Source organism: Petromyzon marinus, chromosome 54, assembly GCF_048934315.1.
Source record: "Petromyzon marinus isolate PM22_M1 ecotype Great Lakes invasive population chromosome 54, UKy_Petmar_22M1.pri1.0, whole genome shotgun sequence".
Taxonomy (NCBI): Eukaryota; Metazoa; Chordata; class Hyperoartia; order Petromyzontiformes; family Petromyzontidae; genus Petromyzon; species Petromyzon marinus.
Window position 1 is genome coordinate 6,678,146 of NC_133720.1, and position 13,905 is coordinate 6,692,050.

At 49.5% G+C, this 13,905-nt stretch overlaps 1 protein-coding gene across 1 annotated transcript in view; it reads left to right on the top strand.

Moving 5' to 3' along the window:
• Positions 1 to 9,216: 9,216 nt before the first annotated feature.
• The window catches only part of LOC116954274 (forkhead box protein F1-like), a 74,475-nt gene continuing 69,786 nt past the window's right edge, over positions 9,217 to 13,905 (top strand). Inside the window, exon 1 of the mRNA XM_076052140.1 lies at positions 9,217 to 10,021. The gene's annotated coding sequence lies outside the window, so the exon portion shown is untranslated. The remainder of the gene's footprint in view (positions 10,022 to 13,905) is intronic.

Here is a 13,905-nt window from a genome sequence, read left to right on the forward strand (position 1 = left end):
TGATCCAGGGGTTATATTGATGTTGATCCAGGGGCTATATTGAAGTTGATCTATGGGCTGTAGTGAAGTTGATCCATGGGCTATGTTGAAGTTGATCCAGGGGCTATATTGAAGTTGATCCAGGGGCTATGTTGAAGTTGCTCCAGGGGCTATGTTGAAGTTGCTCCAGGGGCTATGTTGAAGTTGATCCAGGAGCTATATTGAAGTTGATCCAGGGGCTATATTGAAGTTGATCCAGGAGCTATATTGAAGTTGCTCCAGGAGCTATATTGAAGTTGATCCAGGGGCTGTAGTGAAGTTGATCCAGGGGCTATGTTGAAGTTGATCCAGGGGCTATATTGAAGTTGATCCAGGGGCTATATTTAAGTTGATCCAGGGGCTATATTCAAGTTAATCCAGGAGCCATATTGAAGTTGATCCAGGGGCTGTAGTGAAGTTGATCCAGGGGCTATGTTGAAGTTGATCCAGGGGCTATATTGAAGTTTCTCCATGGGCTATGTTGAAGTTGACCCAGGAGCTATATTGAAGTTGATCCAGGGGCTATATTGAAGTTGATCCAGCGGCTATATTGAAGTTGATCCAGGGGCCATATTGAAGTTGATCCAGGGGTTATGTTGAAGTTGATCCAGGGGCTATGTTGAAGTTCATTCCAGGGACTATATTGAAGTTGATCCAGGAGCTATATTGAAGTTGATCCAGGGGCCATATTGAAGTTGCTCCAGGGGCTATATTGAAGTTTATTTAGGCGCTGTAGTCAAGTTGATCCAGGGGCTATGTTGAAGTTGCTCCAGGGGCAATGTTGAATTTGTTCCAGGGGCTATATTGAAGTTGATCCAATGGCTATGTTCAAGTTGCTCCAGGGGTTATATTGAAGTTGCTCCAGGGGCTATATTGAAGTTGATCCAGGGGCTATATTGAAGTTGATCCAGGAGCTATATTGAAGTTGGTCCAGGAGCTATCTTGAAGTTGATCCAGGGGCTATGTTGAAGTTAATCCAGGGGCTATATTGAAGTTGATCCAGGAGCTATATTAAAGTTGATCCAGGGTCTATGTTGAAGTTGATCCAGGGGCTATATTGAAGTTGATCCAGGGGCTATGTTGAAGTTGATCCAGGGGCTATATTGAAGTTGATCCAGGAGATATATTAAAGTTGATCCAAGGGCTATGTTGAAGTTTATCCAGGGGTTATATTGAAGTTGATCCAGGAGCTATGTTGAAGTTGATCCAGGGGCTATATTGAAGTTGATCCAGGGGCTGTCGTGAAGTTGATCCAGGGGCTATGTTGAAGTTGATCCAGGGGCTATATTGAAGTTGATCCAGGAGCTATATTAAAGTTGATCCAGGGGCTATGTTGAAGTTGATCCAGAGGCTATATTGAAGTTGATCCAGGAGCTATGTTGAAGTTGATCCAGGGGCTATATTGAAGTTGATCCAGGGACTATATTCAAGTTGATCCAGGGGTTATATTGAAGTTGATCCAGGAGCTATGTTGAAGTTGATCCAGGGGCTATATTGAAGTTGATCCAGGGGCTGTAGTGAAGTTGATCCAGGGGCTATGTTGAAGGTGATCCAGGGGCTGTAGTGAAGTTGATCCAGGGGCTATATTGAAGTTCATCCAGGGGCTATGTTGAAGTTGATCCAGGGGCTATATTGAAGTTGATCCAGGGGCTATATTTAAGTTGATCCAGGGGCTATATTCAAGTTGATCCAGGGGTTATATTGAAGTTGATCCAGAAGCTATGTTGAAGTTGATCCAGGGGCTATATTGAAGTTGATCTAGGGGCTGTAGTGAAGTTGATCCAGGGGCTATGTTGAAGGTGATCCAGGGGCTATATTGAAGTTGATCCAGTGGCCATATTGAAGTTTATCCAGGGGTTATATTGAAGTTGATCCAGGGGCTATATTGAAGTTGATACAGGGGCCATATTGAAGTTGATCCAGGGGTTATGTTGAAGTTGATCCAGGAGCTATGTTGAAGTTTATCCAGGGGCTATATTGAAGTTGCTCAGGGGCTATATTAAAGTTGCTCCAGGGACTATATTAAAGTTGGTCCAGGGGCTATATTAAAGTTGCTCCAGGGGTTATATTAAAGTTGCTCCAGGGGCTAAATTGACGTTGCTCCAGGGGCTATATTGAAGTAGAAGAGTGGAGGCGTCAGTGGTTAGCGCCACCGCGTTCACCATCTAACTCGGACGGCCACGGCTAACGTCGGTGGCGGGTGATGTCTGCTGAAGGAACGAGCGGGTGGGGGGGTGGTGGCCCTCTTCAGCAACCCGCCAAAACCGGCGTGGTGAAGTATGGTCAAAACAAGAGACGCCCGGCAACTTGCCGGAGCCTCCTCCGCCCTCGTAGGCTCTGTGGCGAATCTCTCTCCCTCTCTCTCCCTCTCGTGTGCGTGTGTGGTCTGTGTCATGAGTGCATGCGGGCTGGCTCTTTTTTTTCTTTCTTTGTGGGGTCACTGTTTATGTTCCAAAAGATAAACGTAAACGCAGAGAAATGGTTCATTGCCTGAAACGTCGCCTATTATGCCGTATATATGTTTTCCTTTCAGGGACGCTGTTGACCAATGTGTTGAGGTGTGTGTGTGTGTCATTAACATGCAAGACAAAGATCACCCGTATAGCCTTCACGGACTTTTGGGGCAAGTGCTGTTCGCGAGTAGCACCTACGACGATCGGAACGGCGCACGGTCGGTTGGCTTGCCAGCACCACGCCCGACCGCCTTTGTCTCCCCAGTGGCGATGTTTACACACGTGCACGCCAGATACTAATTTGAGGCTGAGTCGACCTAGGGGAGGCCCAGTGGCGGTTCAGATAATCGTCACTTGTGTCGGCGGTGATTCGGAATCGACCGCGGGGCGCCGGGTTCGTAGCGCAGCGCGCTAACCACTGCACCACCGCTCCCCCCCCCCACACACATATATATGCAGTACACACACACGAATACCAAATAGCAACTCTGTGGAGCGGTGGCGTAGTGCTTTTAGCGCAATGCGGCTAATATCATTGGCAGGGAGTGATATTCTCAAAACAAACCGGCACTTACCAGCCGTGGTGAAGTATGGTCAAACAATCTCGTGTAACGTTAAAGCATATATACCGTATATACACACACACACATAGTGCATACATACGGAAACATTCATACACGTACATCCTGTACACACAATTTACATACAGCACACACAAATATATACACACACGGAGCAGAGAGTACATAGACCACGCACACACAAATACACCACGCACACACAAATACACCACACACACACAAATACACCACGCACACACAAATACACCACGCACACATAAATACACCACGCACACACAAATACACCACGCACACACAAATACACCACGCACACACAAATACACCACGCACACACAAATACACCACGCACACATAAATACACCACGCACACACAAATACACCACGCACACACAAATACACCACGCACACACAAATACACCACGCACACACAAATACACTACGCACACACAAATACACCACGCACACACAAATACACCACGCACACACAAATACACCACGCACACACGAATACACCACGCACACACAAATACACCACGCACACACAAATACACCACGCACACACAAATACACAACGCACACATAAATACACCACGCACACACAAATACACCACGCACACACAAATACACCACGCACACACAAATACACCACGCACACATAAATACACCACGCACACACAAATACACCACGCACACACGAATACACCACGCACACACGAATACACCACGCACACATGAATACACCACGCACACACAAATACACCACGCACACACAAATACACCACGCACACACAAATACACCACGCACACACAAATACACCACGCACACACAAATACACCACGCACACACAAAAACACCACGCACACACAAATACACCACGCACACACGAATACACCACGCACACACAAATACACCACGTACACACGAATACACCACGCACACATGAATACACCACGCACACATGAATACACCACGCACACATAAATACACCACGCACACACAAATACACCACGCACACATAAATACACCACGCACACACAAATACACCACGCACACACAAATACACCACGCACACATGAATACACCACGCACACACAAATACACCACACACACACAAATACACCACGCACACACAAATACACCACGCACACACAAATACACTACGCACACACAAATACACCACGCACACACAAATACACCACGCACACACAAATACACCACGCACACACAAATACACCACGCACACACGAATACACCACGCACACACGAATACACCACGCACACATAAATACACCACGCACACACAAATACACCACGCACACACAAATACACCACGCACACACAAATACACCACGCACACACAAATACACCACGCACACAAAAAAACACCACGCACACACAAATACACCACGCACACACGAATACACCACGCACACATGAATACACCACGCACACATGAATACACCACGCACACATAAATACACTACGCACACACAAATACACCACGCACACATAAATACACCACGCACACACAAATACACCACGCACACACAAATACACCACGCACACATGAATACACCACGCACACACAAATACACCACGCACACACAAATACACCACGCACACACAAATACACCACGCACACACAAATACACTACGCACACACAAATACACCACGCACACACAAATACACCACGCACACACAAATACACCACGCACACACAAATACACCACGCACACACAAATACACCACGCACACATGAATACACCACGCACACATAAATACACCACGCACACATAAATACACCACGCACACATGCATACACAAACACAGGTCCCAATTCTTCCACGTGCATACGTACGTACACACACACCAAAGACCTCCCAGGTAGCCTACGCACGTTGCAGGGGCAAGTGCTGTTAGCGAGCACCACCTATGAAGGCCGGAACGGCACACGACGGGGTGGGTGGCCAGCACCACGCCCGGCCGCCTTTGTCTCCCCCAGTGGCGATGTTTGCACACCGCATCGGCTTTCTTAGGTGCTCGCGAACAACACTTGCCCCAACAGTCCGTTAAGGCTATACGGGGGATCTCTGTTCGTGTGTTTGTGTGTTTGCGAGCACCTATTGGGTTTTTTTCAAGGGCCGCTACTGCGCACGTAGTTGAGGCGGTGTGGTCGTGGAGCTGTGGGGCGAGATGTTAACTCCCTCGCCTGGTATGCAGGAGGTCGTGGGTTCTACCCCAACCCTGACGCCTGCTGCTGCTGTATATTTGGAGTCAGCGTGTCTCTCTCTCTCTCTCTCATCATCATCACGGTGGCTAGGAGACGTTAACTCCCTCGCCTGGTATACAGGAGGTCGTGGGTTCTACCCCAACCCTGACGCCTGCTGCTGCTGTATATTTGGAGTCAGCGTGTCTCTCTCTCTCTCATCATCATCACGGTGGCTAGGAGACGTTAACTCCCTCGCCTGGTATACAGGAGGTCGTGGGTTCTACCCCAACCCTGACGCCTGCTGCTGTATATTTGGAGTCAGCGTGTCTCTCTCTCTCTCTCATCATCATCACAGTGGCTAGGAGATGTTAACTCCCTCGCCTGGTGTACAGGAGGTCGTGGGTTCTACCCCGACCCTGACGCCTGCTGCTGAATATTTGGAGTTTGCGTGTATCTCTCTCTCATCATCATCACGGTGGCTAGGAGATGTTAACTACCTCGCCTGGTGTACAGGAGGTCGTGGGTTCTACCCCGACCCTGACGCCTGCTGCTGCTGTATATTTGGAGTCAGCGTGTCTCTCTCTCTCTCTCATCATCATCACGGTGGCTAGGAGATGTTAACTACCTCGCCTGGTGTACAGGAGGTCGTGGGTTCTACCCCGACCCTGACGCCTGCTGCTGCTGTATATTTGGAGTCAGCGTGTCTCTCTCTCTCTCATCATCATCACGGTGGCTAGGAGATGTTAACTACCTCGCCTGGTATACAGGAGGTCGTGGGTTCTACTCCGACCCTGACGCCTGCTGCTGCTGTATATTTGGAGTGTGCGTGTCTCTCTCTCTCATCATCATCACGGTGGCTAGGAGATGTTAACTACCTCGCCTGGTACACAGGAGGTCGTGGGTTCGATCCAGACCCTGACGCCTGCTGCTGTATATTTGCAGTCTGCGTGTCTCTCTCTCTCTCTCTCCCCGTGGTCGCGTAGATTTTCCTCCGGGTTCCTCCGGTTTTTCGCCCCTCCACATTTGGAATCGACATCACGCGTTTAGAGTCTTTGGCTGCTTATCAATTTCCACACCATGACGATGACAAGCCCACGTCGTTGAGCTATAAGTTGCGATGGCCAGTGTCGCTTCTGACAAAAGAGCTACGCCGCTCGGTGGGTCTCACCTGGTGAAATAAAAGGTCACGTTTAGTTTACTGGTTGTTCAGTTCGTGTGTCTGTATAGACTGCGTAATTGGGAACCATCACACGCACACAGGGGAGAGGAGGAATGCGTGGATCAGAGAGCACGCGCAGGTAAGGCCCACTGAGCCACGTGGCTTTTATTTTTCAGAAGCCACGGCGACTTATCGCTCAACCAAGTGGGCTTATCATCGTCACGTAGACATTTATTGTACCCAAATACTCTGAACGCGTGGGTTCTCGATGCGGGAAGTGGGGAAAAAACCCGGGGGACCCGGAGAACAATCCACGCGACCACGGGGTGAGAGGGAGAGGCACACCGCAAACTCCAAATATACAGCATCAATCTCGATTCGAAGCTTTCGTCACTGCAGGAATCCCTACTCTTTGGTTCTTTGGGTAAAGTCATCACGTGGGTAGAAAAATAAAATAAAATAAAAAAAATAATATACCACGACAGTTCCACTGCTGGATTATTTTTTTTCTGCCCGAGGACGACCGCTGTGTTGCGATCGAAACGTCGTGATATTTATATTTTGTAATTTCATTTTATTTTTCTACCTACGTGACTTTACCTAAAAAACCAAAGACTGTACAGCAGCAGGCGTCAGGGTCAGAGTCGAACCCACGACCTCCTGCATACCAGGCGAGGTAGTTAACATCTCCTCGCCACCGTGGTTTGAAGGGGGTGAGTTTGGGTTGTAGGTCCACGCCTAGAAGAGGTGACAGACGGTGGTCAAGGAGAGTTACGGAGCGGCAGCCGAAAGGGATGATGGAATCTCAGCGAAGGTGACGTCCACCGATGGTGGAGGTGGTGGAGATGGAAGAGGAGGAGGAGGTGGAGATGGAAGAGGTGGAGATGGAAGAGGAGTAGGAGGTGGAGATGAAGGAGGTGGAGATGGAAGAGGAGGAGGTGGAGATGGATGAGGTGGAGATGGGGGAGGTGGAGATGGAGGAGGTGGAGGAGGTGGAGGAGGTGGAGGAAGTGGAGTAGGTGGAGATGGAGGAGATGGAGGAGGAGGAGGAGGTGGAGATGGAGGAGGTGGAGGAAGTGGAGGAGGAGGTGGAGATGGAGGAGGTGGAGGAGGAGGTGGAGATGGAGGAGGTGGAGGAGGTGGAGATGGAGGAGGTGGAGGAGGTGGAGGAGGTGGAGATGGAGGAGGTGGAGGAGGTGGAGGAGGAGGAGATGGAGGAGGTGGAGGAGGTGGAGGAAGTGGAGTAGGTAGTGGAGATGGAGGAGGTGGAGGAGGTGGAGATGGAGGAGGAGGAGTAGGAGCTGGAGGTGGAGGAGGTGGAGGAGGTGGAGGAGGAGGATCGTAGAGGATCGTCAGAGTTTGAAGACGGCCGATCGGGAATGAGGAAATGGAGGGCCCTCATCCAGCAGTGGATTGAACCTGGCCAATGACGAAGACACGGGATACGCATGTTATCTATTCCAATTATCATACAATGACAATATGCATTATGTTCTTAGAATAAGCGATCGTGTTGTTACGTGCGTTGGGGGTCTCAAGGCTAACGCGTGGATTTGTTTTTACGACTTGTGGTCGTGTACACGTTTCGTTCATATCGACACAATTGGCAACAGTTTGCTGCAAAGACAAAGAACCCCCGTGCGTGTAGCCTTCGACGGATCCGTCGGGGGGGGGGGGGGGGGGGGGCAAGTGCTCTTCGCGAGCAGCACCTGTGAAGGCCGGCACGGCGCACTAAGGTTGCCGGGGTGGCCAGCAACCACGCCCGGCCGAGCCCCTTGGTCTCGCCGACGCGTCGACACACCACATCGACAACCGGGTAAACTCATTCGAGTTTGTGGTGACGACACTGTAGCCTCGCGAGCGCTAATCCACCGCCGTCCGTGCACAGGCATATACTTACTCCTGGCGAGAGCGCCGCTTGTCTCGAGGCCAGAACGGCCGCAATCGCTCCCAAATACGACGATGATCATATTCTTAGCTCTTTCGGTAAAGTCACGTTGAAGGGAAACAATAAAATAATAAAAATATATATAAGTTTCTTGCCGTTGGTTTTTCACACCTGATGATGACCGCTTGTGTTATGGTCGAAACGTCGTGAGAATTTTTTTAAAAATTGTTTTATATATATTTTATTATTTTGTTGTTTCCCTTCAACGCGACTTTACCGAAAGAGCTAAGAATATGAATTACTGCAGTCACGAAAGCTTTAAATCACGACGATGATCGTTGGGCAAGTTCTGTGTCGCGAACCCGGCCGCCTTTGACTCTCTCCCCGATGCCGATTGCTTCGCAGGCACCGCGCCAGGCAGGACACCCGCGTAAGGCCGAAGCGACACAACGGAGTGGAGGATCTGTGGCCGGTTGCGTTATCGCTCGTCCCACTAGGTGTTAAGTTTTCGGCATCGTCCGGGAATTGAACTCGGGTGTGCTGACCGCGCATTATATAACGCCCAGATAAGCACGCGCAACGAGGGTGTGACGCCGTCTTTTTTTTTTACACACACAAACACACGAGTATTAATATAAACATATATGTATACGCTGCGCGCACAAATATACACGTACGTACAGAAAACCCCTAGATATATACAAAGACCCCCCCCCCCCCGTGTAGCCAGATCTTCTGTCGGGGCAAGTGCTCTTAGCGAGTAGCAGCTATGAAGGCTGGCACGGCACGCGAGGGGGTGGATGGTTGCCATCACCACGCCCGGCCGCCTTTGTCTCCCCAGAGATAGCGATGTTTACACATCGCACCGAGGCTGATTCGACCTTGGGGGAAAGCCCAGGACCGGCTCAGATCTTCTGCGCTGGTGGTTACCGTGAGCGGGGAATCGAATTCTGGTCGCTGGGTTCGTAGCGCAGCGCGCTAACCGCTACGCTACCGCTCCACACACACACACACACGCGCGCGCACGCACACACACAGACACGCATCAGTACACTTACGCGCATACACGTGTGCACATTAACGCAAAAGTCCGAGCACATTCATTCCGGTGAGATGAATATGAAGATCCGGCCACAAGTGATAGCTCAACGCAGTGGCTCATCGACACGTGGGAATTGTATAGCAGCCAAATACTCTAAACGCGTGATGTCGAGTCTAAATGTGTAGGTAGCAATCCGGAGGACCCTGAGAGAAATCAACGCGACCACGAGGTGAGAGAGAGAGACATACACGCAAACTGCAAATATGCAGCAGGCACCGTCAGGGTCGTGTCGAACCCACGCACTCCTTGCATAGCAGGCGAGGGAGTTGACATCTCCTAGCCACCGCGGCGAGATGTTAACGCCGAAGAGGCCTGTCTTGGCCTACTCTTCCACCCTGGCCCAGGCGTCTTTGTAAGCCGTGGGAGTGCCCCACACTTTACACCACCACCACGACCACCACCACCACCACCCCACGCGACCTGCCCGATCAGATCATAGACCTCGCTGTAGGTGGATTCAGTTTTGTGTTTGTTTACACCTCTGCTGGATGGACAGACGCGAAGGTCGGAGGGAGGAGGAGTGATTCGAGAAACGTGCAGCGTTGTCCCAAGTGCCGTGATGGGAGTTCGGTCCGAGGATTCGAGCCGGCGGCCTCTGCGTACCCCGGTGTGAGTACTGACCCTGGCTCGCACTCCACGTGCGGCAACGCCTGGAACTAGCGGGCTGGGACGCACAAGGGAAGATAATTTAGACGTTCCGGACGGTAGTCCTAATGCATGAGACATCTGCAAACAAGCAGCCGTGCAGACTTAACATTTTAATCGTTTTTTTTCCTAATCAATTATGTTAAAAACAATCATTTAAATTGAGATTACAACCATAATTTATTTGTTTAACGGCGTGACAGCGGGATATGTATATTGGTAAGACGTTGAGCAAAGGAAGATTGTGTCTAGATTTTACTTAAGCAATTTCTTGCTCAAGACATTGCTGGCGGGTAGGGCCTCCTCTCGAGAGGGTGCTTGGCCTGCTCTTCCTCAATGCCCAGACAGACGTCTTGGAAGGAGTTTTCTGATTTAAAAAAATAGTTTATTTTAATTAATGTGCATTAAAACAAACGTGTGTAATGTATGTCTGCATCAACATTGCAATGTGTTTAGCCTACGCACGCTCCGCCGATGAGAACCTCGTAGGTCAAAGCCAGTCTGGAGTTTTGGTTATTTAAATAAATCCCGCTGATATAAATGTTGCTATGAGAATCCAAATTGACTGATGAATAAATAATGATATGTATTTTTTTTTTAATTAAGTGGAAATACAGACTGCAACGCTGTGTGCATTTGATTTCATATGACACGTGTGCGTGCAAATCCACACGCATGTATATACTGCACATATACTAATATACATGCATACGTACGTTGCATACAAAAGACGAAGATCCCCCCCGGGTAGCCTTGGACAGGCTTGTTGGGGGGAAGGTGCTGTCAGCGAGCACCTATTAAGGCGGCCACGGCGCACCTATGAGTGGGGCCATTGTGGTCATCACCACGCCCCGGCCGCCTTTGTCTCCCCATGGTGATGATGTTAATAGCTGACACCGCACCAAATCTACAATCGTTAGGCAAAGTCGATTTTAAAAAAAAACCCCACACACATACATACACACATACACACATCCTGAGAACAACTCGCCACTCACGTGAAGCCGTGGCCCCGGGGAATGGGGACCTCGGCGGGCGTCCGCCGGGGGTGGTTCACGGCGCTCACCGCAGCGCCACCGCTCCCCGCGTTGCAGGTCGGAGAGCGGCTCGGGGGCCCGCGCATCGCGCCGCTGTAAATTCCGTTACCGCGAAAAGCGAAAAATTCCCGGCACTCTCCCGAGGTGTCCTCCCGCCGGCGCTGATGATGCCCAAGCGCTGCACCAGGGTACTCGTTTAAAGTCGAGGCAACCTGGGGGGGGGGGGTGGGGAGTGGGGGGTGGGGTGGGAGTGGAATCTGGGACTAGGTCGACTCAGCCTCAAATGAGACTCGGGGCCACCGGACATTCAATGTTGGCACGATGGTTCACCGTTGTTGCGCACGTGCCTAAGAAAGGGCTCGCCCGAGTCCCTTGATCTTATTTGAGTCGCTATAGCGCACCGAAATAACGAGAAGAGCCGGATCCTTGTTTTATGTTGTTGTTGTTGTTGTTCTCGAATTCCATCAAAATATCTGTCGATGTTTCAGGAATCGCGACGCACTGCGATGGTGGTCCCTGAATAGACACCGGCCACGCAGAGGGTCACCTCGAGAGCCGCGTGCGTGCGGACTCAGCAGCCGCAGGGGGTGCCGGCCAACGGGCATAGCCCCTTGACCAAGGCGCTGAAGTAATGAATGAGCTGCTTAGTATACAGCAGACGCGTGATGATGATGATGATGAGATGTTGATGGGAGTACGTGATGAGTTATGATGATGATGGGAGTACGTGCTGAGTTATGATGATGATAGTAAGTGTTGATTTATGATGATGATGATGATAGTACGTGTTGAGTTATGATGATGATGATGATAGTACGTGTTGAGTTATGATGATGATGATGATAGTACGTGTTGAGTTATGATGAAGATGATGATAGTACGTGTTGAGTTATGATGAAGATGATGATAGTACGTGTTGAGTTATGATGAAGATGATGATAGTACGTGTTGAGTTATGATGAAGATGATGATAGTACGTGTTGAGTTATGATGATAGTACGTGTTGAGTTATGATGTTGATGATGATAGTACGTGTTGATTTATGATGATGATAGTACGTGTTGAGTTATGATGATGATAGTACGTGTTGAGTTATGATGATGATGATGATAGTACGTGTTGAGTTATGATGAAGATGATGATAGTACGTGTTGAGTTATGATGATGATGATAGTACGTGTTGAGTTATGATGATGATGATGATAGTACGTGTTGAGTTATGATGAAGATGATGATAGTACGTGTTGAGTTATGATGATGATGATGATGGAAGTACGTGTTGAGTTATGATGATGGGAGTACGTGATGAGTGATGATAATGATGGGGGTACGTGGTGAGTGATGATGTTAATGGGAGTACGTGATAAATGATGATGATGGAAGTACGTGATGAGTTATGATGATGATTGGAGTACGTGATGAGTGATGATGATCAGGAGGATGGAAGTACGTGATGAGTAATGATGATGATGATGCGTGAACTCAATAACGACGAAAGTGACAATGCGAGTCTCGAGGCAAGTTTACGGGAGGAGTCCTGCCATGTGATGATTGGCACATTCACACTCTTGAGTGAATGCTTTTACACGCGCGTGTCTGTGTGTGCGTGTCTGTGTGTGTGTGAATACCCGGTGCGGTGCGTAGTAAACATCGCCACGAAGGAGACAAAGGCGGTCGGGGCGTGGTGCTGGCCACCCACCCCCTCGTGTGCCGTTCCGGCCATCATAGGTGCTACTCGCTAACAGCACTTGCCCCAACAGTCTGTTAACGGCTACACGGGGGATCTTTGTCTTTTTGTATAAGTGTGCGTGTACATATATACATATCGTATGCACATGTCGAATGTGTATACGAGATCTATACAGCACTGACACAAACATTCATACACACGCAAAAAAAAGACAAAGATCTCCCGTGTGGTCTCTCATAGACTGTTGGGTCAAGTGCTCATCGCGAGCACCTATCATAGACGGTGCGTGTGTCTTTTGATTTAAAGCTTTCGTGACTGCAGGGATTCATATTCTTGGTTCTTTCGGTAAAGTTACGTAGAAGGGAAACAATAAAATAATAAAAATATATATATAAAACAATAAAATTCGCACGACGTTTCGACTACAACACAAGCAATCATCATCAGATGTACTTTTCACTGCAACACAAGCAAACATCATCAGGTGTGAAAACCACACCTGATGATGATTGCTTGTGTTGCAGTCGAAACGGCGTTGAGAATTTTATTGTTTTATATTTTTATTATTTTATTATTTTATTGTTTCTCTTCTACGTGGTGACTTTACCGAAAGAACCAAGAATATGGTGCTGGGGTCATTGCCGACACAACGCCCGGCCGTCTTTATCTCCCCAAATGCTGACATTTAAAAACAAAAAAAACTGCGTTAGGTACTCATTTAAGGCCGAGTCCACCTTGGGGAGGTCCCGGACCGGTTCAGATAATCACCGCTGGTGTTGGTGGCCGTGAGCGGGAATCGAACTCGTAGCGAAAAGGGGCGCTAACCACTGCGCCCACCGCTCCCCGCACACAAAGATCCCCCGTGTAGCCTTAACAGACTGTTGGGGCAAGTGCTGTTAGCGAGCACCTGTGAAGGCCGGAACGGTGCACGAGGGGGTGGGTGGTCAGCACCACGCCCCGACCGCCTTTGTCTTCCCGATGGCGATGTTTATTACGCACCGCACCGGGTACTCATTTGAGGCTGAGTGGAGGCGCAGGACCGGTTCAAATAATCGTCACCGGTGTTGGCCGTGAGCGGGAATCGAACCCGGGTCGCCGGGTTCATAGCGCAGCGTAGCGCT